Genomic DNA, 7,442 nt, shown 5'->3' on the forward strand with positions numbered 1-7,442 from the left:
CTGAGAGAGAAGAACGGTCGGCGGTTGTAGACACAGCCGACCGTTCTTCTCTCTGGAATGATCACAGAGCTCCTGTAAACCTTCTATATAGGATCACAGGTCTCTATGATCATTTCACAAGGAGGAGCTGAGCTGCTGGGAGGAGAGAGGGAGGAGCTGAGCTGCTGAGACACTGCAGGGAGGAGAGAGGGAGGAGCTGAGCCGCTGAGATACTGCTGGGAGGAGAGAGTAGGAGTTGCTAAGCTGCTGGGAGGAGAAAGTAGGAGGAGCTGAGCTGCTGAGTCACTGTTGGGAGGAGAGAAGAGCAGGAGCTGAGCTGCTCAGTCACTGCTGGGAGGAGAAAGTAGGAGGAGCTGAGCTGCCGAGTCACTGCTGGGAGGGGAGAGGAGGGGAGGGGAGGAGGAGCTGAGCTGCTAAAACACTGCTGGGAGGGATAGGAGGAGCTGAGTTGCTAAGACACTGCTGGGAGGAGAGAGTAGGAGGAGCTGAGCTGCTGGGAGGAGAGACTGGGGAGCTTAGCTGCTGAGACACTGCTGGGAGGAGAGAGGGAGGAGCTGAGCTGCTGAGACACTGCTGGAAGGAGAGAGTGGGCGGAGCTGAGTTGCTGAGACAATCCTAGAAAAGGATAGTAGGAGCTGAGCTGCTGAGTGACTGCTGGGAGGAGAGAGTAGGAGGAGCTGAGCTGCTGAGTCACTGCTGTGAGGGGAGAGTAGGAGGAACTGAGCTGCTGAGACACTGCTGGGAGGAGAGAGTAGGAGGAGCTGAGCTGCAGAGTCACTGCTGGGAGGAGAGAGTAGGAGGAGCTGAGCTGCTGAGTCACTGCTGTGAGGGGAGAGTAGGAGGAACTGAGCTTCTGAGACACTGCTGGGAGGAGAGAGTAGGAGGAGCTGAGCTGCTGAGTCACTGTTGGGAGGAGAGAAGAGCAGGAGCTGAGCTGCTGAGTCATTGCTGGGAGGAGAAAGTAGGAGGAGCTGAGCTGCCGAGTCACTGCTGGGAGGGGAGAGGAGGGGAGGGGAGGAGGAGCTGAGCTGCTAAAACACTGCTGGGAGGGATAGGAGGAGCTGAGCTGCTAAGACACTGCTGGGAGGAGAGAGTAGGAGGGGTTGAGCTGCTGGGAGGAGAGACTGAAGAGCTTAGCTGCTGAGACACTGCTGGGAGGAGAGAGGGAGGAGCTGAGCTGCTGAGACACTGCTGGAAGGAGAAAGTAGGAGGAGCTGAGTTGCTGAGACAATGCTAGAAAAGGATAGAAGGAGCTGAGCTGCTGAGTCACTGCTGGGAGGAGAGAGTAGGAGGAACTGAGCTGCTGAGACACTGCTGGGAGAGGAGAGTAGAAGAACCGAGCTGCTGAGTCACTGCTGAGAGGAGAGAGAAGAAGGAACTACTGGGAGAAGAAAGTAGGAGGAGCTGAGCTTCTGAGTCACTGCTGTGAGGGAGAGTAAGAGGAGCTGAGCTGCTTAGTCATTGCTGGGAAAAGAGAGTCGGAGGAGTTCAGTTGCTGAGACACTGCTGAGAAGGGGAGCTGAGTTCTTAAAAATAAATATATTTTCTGCTGTGAACGTTGATGATCAATTACCCCACAGTACCTGCAGCTACAAAGGTCAGTGAATGATCATTCTGAAGCTTTTTTTAAGTTTTAACTTAGATGTCCATACCCTGATTATGGTTCTTTTTAAGCTGCTTGGCGTCCATCCCACAAAAACTCTAGTTTTTTTTTAAACAATTTAATTTATGAACCAGATTATAGTGAGCTATGGAATTTTTTGATAAATGTTATTTACCAGAAACAGCTATTCTCAGAGATCACCGACTCCCCTAAAATGCTGTATGGTTCTCCACCGAGGGTTGGGGTTGGGGTATCTAACTTAGGACATTCCTCCTCCTTCCACTCATGGCTGCTGTTTCCATTCTTTGGAGGAAGGTTGACTTAGGCTCTGACAGGTCCTCTTTAATGCCCAACTCAGGAAAAACCTAAAGTCCGATCCAATAGAGGAGCTACTGGAGCTCAGATTGCAGAAAATGTGAATGCTGGTTCTGAAAGAAAGGTTTCAGAGCACACAGAGCATCGCACATTGTTGTGTATGAGGCGGCGAAGCTGCAGACCAGTCAGAGTGGGTAATGTTCTGCTGAGAAACATTGGGTCCTGCCATTTATGTGGTGGTTACTGGACACGTTCAACCCACCTTTACATTGTTGATGTGCCAGGACAAGTTCATCCAGCGCCCAGGGCAAGGATGCCAAACTGCACCCCCTTCCCTTAGGGTTAGGGTCAAGGCGCCCCCCCCATCCCTGCAATAAACCATTGCGCCCAGGGCAACTGTCCCTCCTGCCCTCCCCTTGTCCCGGCCCTGAGTACACCCTTTCGTACAAACGATATTCGATGATGGCAGTGTCCTTTTTCAACAGGATAATGCACCCTGCCACAATGCAAAAATGGTCTGAGGAACACAACAAAGAGTTTGAAGCCTTGACTTGGCCTCCAGATCTCAGTCCAGTTGAGCATCTGTGGGATGTGCTGGAAAAAAAAGTCTGATCCATGGAGGCCCCCCCCCCCCTCCCAACTTACAGGACTTAAAGGATCTGAGCTGCTGTGTGGAGAGACGGAGGAGCTGAGCTGCTGAGACATTACAGGGAGGAGTTGAACTTCTGAGACACTGCTGGGAGGAGAGAGTAGTAGGAGCTGAGCTGCTGGGAGGAGAGAGTAGGAGGAGCTGAGCTGATGGGAGGAGAGAGTAGGAGGAGCTGAGCTGCTAAGTCACTGCCGGGCGGAGAGAGTAGGAGGAGCTGAGCTTCAGAGACACTGCTAGGAGGAGAGAGTAGGAGGCCCTGAGCTGCTGGGAGGACAAGACACTGCTGGGGGGAGAGAGTAGGAGGCCTTGAGCTGCTGGGTGGACAAGACACTGCTGGGGGGAGAGAGTAGGAGGCCTTGAGCTGCTAGGAGGACAAACGGAGAACCTGAGCTGCTGAGACGCTGCTGGGAGGAGAGAGTAAGAGGAGCTGAGCTGCTAACACAATGCTGGGAAGGGATAGTAGGAGGAGCTGAGCTGCTAAGGCACTGCTGGGAGGAGAGAGTAGGAGGAGCTGAGCTGCTGGGAGGACAAGACACTGCTGGGGGGAGAGAGTAGGAGGCCTTGAGCTGCTGGGAGGACAAACTGAGAACCTGAGCTGCTGAGACGCTGCTGGGAGGAGAGAGTAAGAGGAGCTGAGCTGCTGACACAATGCTGGGAAGGGATAGTAGGAGGAGCTGAGCTGCTAAGGCACTGCTGGGAGGAGAGAGTAGGAGAGCTGAGCTGCTGAGTCACTGCTGGGAGGAGAGAAGAGCAGGAGCTGATAGCTTGGTGCCAGATATCACAGCATACCTTCAGAGGTCTAGTGGAGTCCATGCCTGGACGGGTCAGGGCTGTTTTAGTGGCAAAATGGGGGCCTACTCAATATTAGGTGGGTGGTCATGAAGTTATGATTGATTAGTGTATACAGATATATATTGGGGATGCACCGATCGATCAGCTGCTGAAAATTACTGGCCGAGAATAGGGCTATCAACATTTTACTGATAGAAAAATTGGTGCCGATAATGGATGCTAAAAATTATCGGGCAAAAATAAATTCATATTCAATTAAATTCATGATATTAATTAAAAAGTCGAATATAATACAATTATTCTGTATATAAAAAAATATTAATATATGGTCCATTTTGGTTTATGGCCAAGGGCATCCTGAATTTTCCATTTCGGTCCAGAATCTCCATTTTGGTGCTCCCCTGATATATACTGTACACTCACCGGCCACTTTATTAGGTGCACCTTGCTAGTACTTGGTTGGACCCCCTTTTGCCTTCATTCTTGGTGGCATAGATTCAACAAGGTGTTGGAAACGTTCCTCAGAGATTTTGGTCCATAGTGACATGATGGCATCACGCAATTGCTGCAGTTGGCTGCACATCCATGATGCGAATCTCCCATTCCACTACATCTCAAAGGTGGTCTATTGGATGAGATCTGGTGAGTGCGGAGGCCATTGGAGTACAGTGACCGGATCTGGTGAGTGTGGAGGCCGTTGGAGGACAGTGACCTCATTGTCATGGTGAAGAAACCAGTGGTGAGATAATTTGAGCTTTGTGACATGGTGCATTATCCTGCTGGAGGAGCCATCAGAAGATGGGGACACTAGTCATAAAGGGATGGACATCCATAATGCCAACCCCCCGTTCCACCACTTTCCAAAGGTGTTCTAATGGATGAGATCTGGTGAGTGTGGTTTCCATTGGAGTACAGTGACCTCGTTGTCATGGTGAAGAAACCAGTGGTGAGATGATTGGAGCTTTGTGACATGGTGCATTATCCTGCTGGAAGGAGCCATCAGAAGATGGGGACACTGTAGTCATAAAGAGATGGACATGGTCAGCAACAATACTCAGGTAGGCCGTGGTGCAGTGGCGGCTGGTGCTCAAAATTTTTGGGGGGGCGCAAAAAGAAAAATGTAATAGGTATTGCTTCGCATCAAAAAACGCAGTAAAAAATTGCGTGAATTTGAAGTCATGGTACAGGCATGGCACAGGTGATGGTATAGGCATGGCATAGGTGATGGTACAGGCATGGCACAGGTAATGGTAAAGGCATGGCATAGGTGATGGTACAGGCATGGCACAGGTGATGGTATAGGCATGGCACAGATATGGTATAGGCATGTCACAGGTCATGGTACAGGAGATGGTATATGCCCCCTTTCAATGCAGTGACCAGCGTACATGCCCCCTTTCAATGCAGTGACCAGCGTACATGCCCCCTTTCAATGCAGAGACCAGTGTACATGCCCCCTTCAATGCAGAGTTCAGCGTGCGTGCCCCCTTCAATGCAATGAACATTGTGCTGTGCCCCCTTCAACGCAATAAACACTGTGCTGTGCCCCCACAATGCAGAGTTCAGCGTGCATGCCCCCTTCAATGCAACTGTGCTGTGCCCCCTTCAATGCAATGAACAATGTGCTGTGCCACCTTCAATGCAATAAACACTGTGCTGTGCCCCCTTCAATGCAATAAACACTGTGCTATGCCCCCTTCAATGCAATGAACACTGTGCTGTGCCCCAACAATGCAGAGTTCAGCGTGCATGCCCCCTTCAATGCAACACTGTGCTGTGCCCCCTTCAATGCAATAAACACTGTGCTGTGCCCCCTTCAATGCAATAAACACTGTGCTGTGCCCACTTCAATGCAATAAACACTGTGCTGTGCCCCCACAATGCAATGAACACTGTGCTGTGCCCCCTTCAATGCAATAAACACTGTGCTGTGCCCCCTTCAATGCAATAAACACTGTGCTGTGCCCCCTTCAATGCAATAAACACTGTGCCCCCTTCAATGCAATGAACTCTGTGCTGTGCCCCAACAATGCAGAGTTCAGCGTGCATGCCCCATTCAATGCAACTGTGCTGTGCCCCCTTCAATGCAATGAACACTGTGCTGTGCCCCCACAATGCAGAGTTCAGCGTGCATGCCCCCTTCAATGCAATAAACACTGTGCAGAGTTCAGCGTGCGTGCCCCCTTCAATGCAACTGTTCCGTGCCCCCATCAATGCAGAGTTCAGCGTGCGAGCCCCTTTCAATGCAGAGCGCCACAGCATTGTCCCCAATCACTGCAGAGCGCCACAGCATTGTCCCCAATCACTGCAGAGCGCCACAGCATTGTCCCCAATGATTGCAGAGCGCCACAGCATTGTCCCCCAATGATTGCAGAGCGCCACAGCATTGTCCCCCAATGATTGCAGAGCGCCACAGCATTGTCCCCCAATGATTGCAGAGCGCCAGCATTGTCCCCCAATGATTGCAGAGCGCCACAGCATTGTCCCCCAATGATTGCAGAGCGCCACAGCATTGTCCCCCAATGATTGCAGAGTGCCACAGCATTGTCCCCCAATGATTGCAGAGCGCCACAGCATTGTCTCCCAATGATTGCAGAGCGCCACAGCTTTGTCCCCCAATGATTGCAGAGCGCCACAGCATTGTCCCCCAATGATTGCAGAGCGCCACAGCTTTGTCCCCCAATGATTGCAGAGCGCCACAGCTTTGTCCCCCAATGATTGCAGAGCGCCACAGCATTGTCCCCCAATGATTGCAGAGTGCCACAGCTTTGTCCCCCAATGATTGCAGAGTGCCACAGCATTGTACCCCAATGATTGCAGAGCGCCACAGCTTTGTCCCCCAATGATTGCAGAGTGCCACAGCTTTGTCCCCCAATGATTGCAGAGTGCCACAGCATTGTACCCCAATGATTGCAGAGCGCCACAGCATTGTACCCCAATGATTGCAGAGAGCCACAGCTTTGTCCCCCAATGATTGCAGAGTGCCACAGCTTTGTACCCCAATGATTGCAGAGCGCCACAGCATTGTACCCTAATGATTGCAGAGCGCCACAGCATTGTCCCCCAATGATTGCAGAGCGCCACAGCATTGTCCCCCAATGATTGCAGAGCGCCACAGCATTGTCCCCCAATGATTGCAGAGCGCCACAGCTTTGTCCCCCAATGATTGCAGAGTGCCACAGCATTGTCCCCCAATGATTGCAGAGCACCAGCATTGTCCCCCAATTATTGCAGAGCGCCAGCATTGTCCCCCAATGATTGCAGAGTGCCAGCATTGTCCCCCAATGATTGCAGAGCGCCAGCATTGTCCCCCAATGATTGCAGAGTGCCAGCATTGTCCCCCAATGATTTCAGAGCGCCAGCATTGTACCCCAATGATTGCAGAGTGCCAGCATTGTCCCCCAATGATTGCAGAGCGCCAGCATTGTCCCCCAATGATTGCAGAGCGCCACAGCATTGTCCACCAATGATTGCAGAGCGCCACAGCTTTGTCCCCCAATGATTGCAGAGTGCCACAGCATCGTACCCCAATGATTGCAGAGCGCCAGCATTGTCCCCCAATGATTGCAGAGCGCCAGCATTGTCCCCCAATGATTGCAGAGCGCCAGCATTGCCCCCCAATGATTGCAGAGTGCCAGCATTGTCCCCCAATGATTGCAGAGCACCATCATTGTCCCCCAATGATTGCAGAGTGCCAGCATTGTCCCCCAATGATTGCAGAGCGCCAACATTGTCCCCCAATGATTGCAGAGCGCCAGCATTGTCCCCCAATGATTGCAGAGCGCCAGCATTGTACCCCAATGATTGCAGAGTGCCAGCATTGTACCCCAATGATTGCAGAGCGCCAGCATTGTCCCCCAATGATTGCAGAGCGCCAACATTGTCCCCCAATGATTGCAGAGCGCCAGCATTGTCCCCCAATGATTGCAGAGCGCCAGCATTGTACCCCAATGATTGCAGAGTGCCAGCATTGTACCCCAATGATTGCAGAGCGCCAGCATTGTACCCCAATGATTGCAGAGTGCCAGCATTGTACCCCAATGATTGCAGAGCGCCAGCATTGTCCCCCAATGATTGCAGAGT

The sequence above is a fragment of the Pelophylax lessonae genome (assembly GCF_965119305.1).
Source record: "Pelophylax lessonae genome assembly, chromosome: 13".
Classification (NCBI taxonomy): domain Eukaryota; kingdom Metazoa; phylum Chordata; class Amphibia; order Anura; family Ranidae; genus Pelophylax; species Pelophylax lessonae.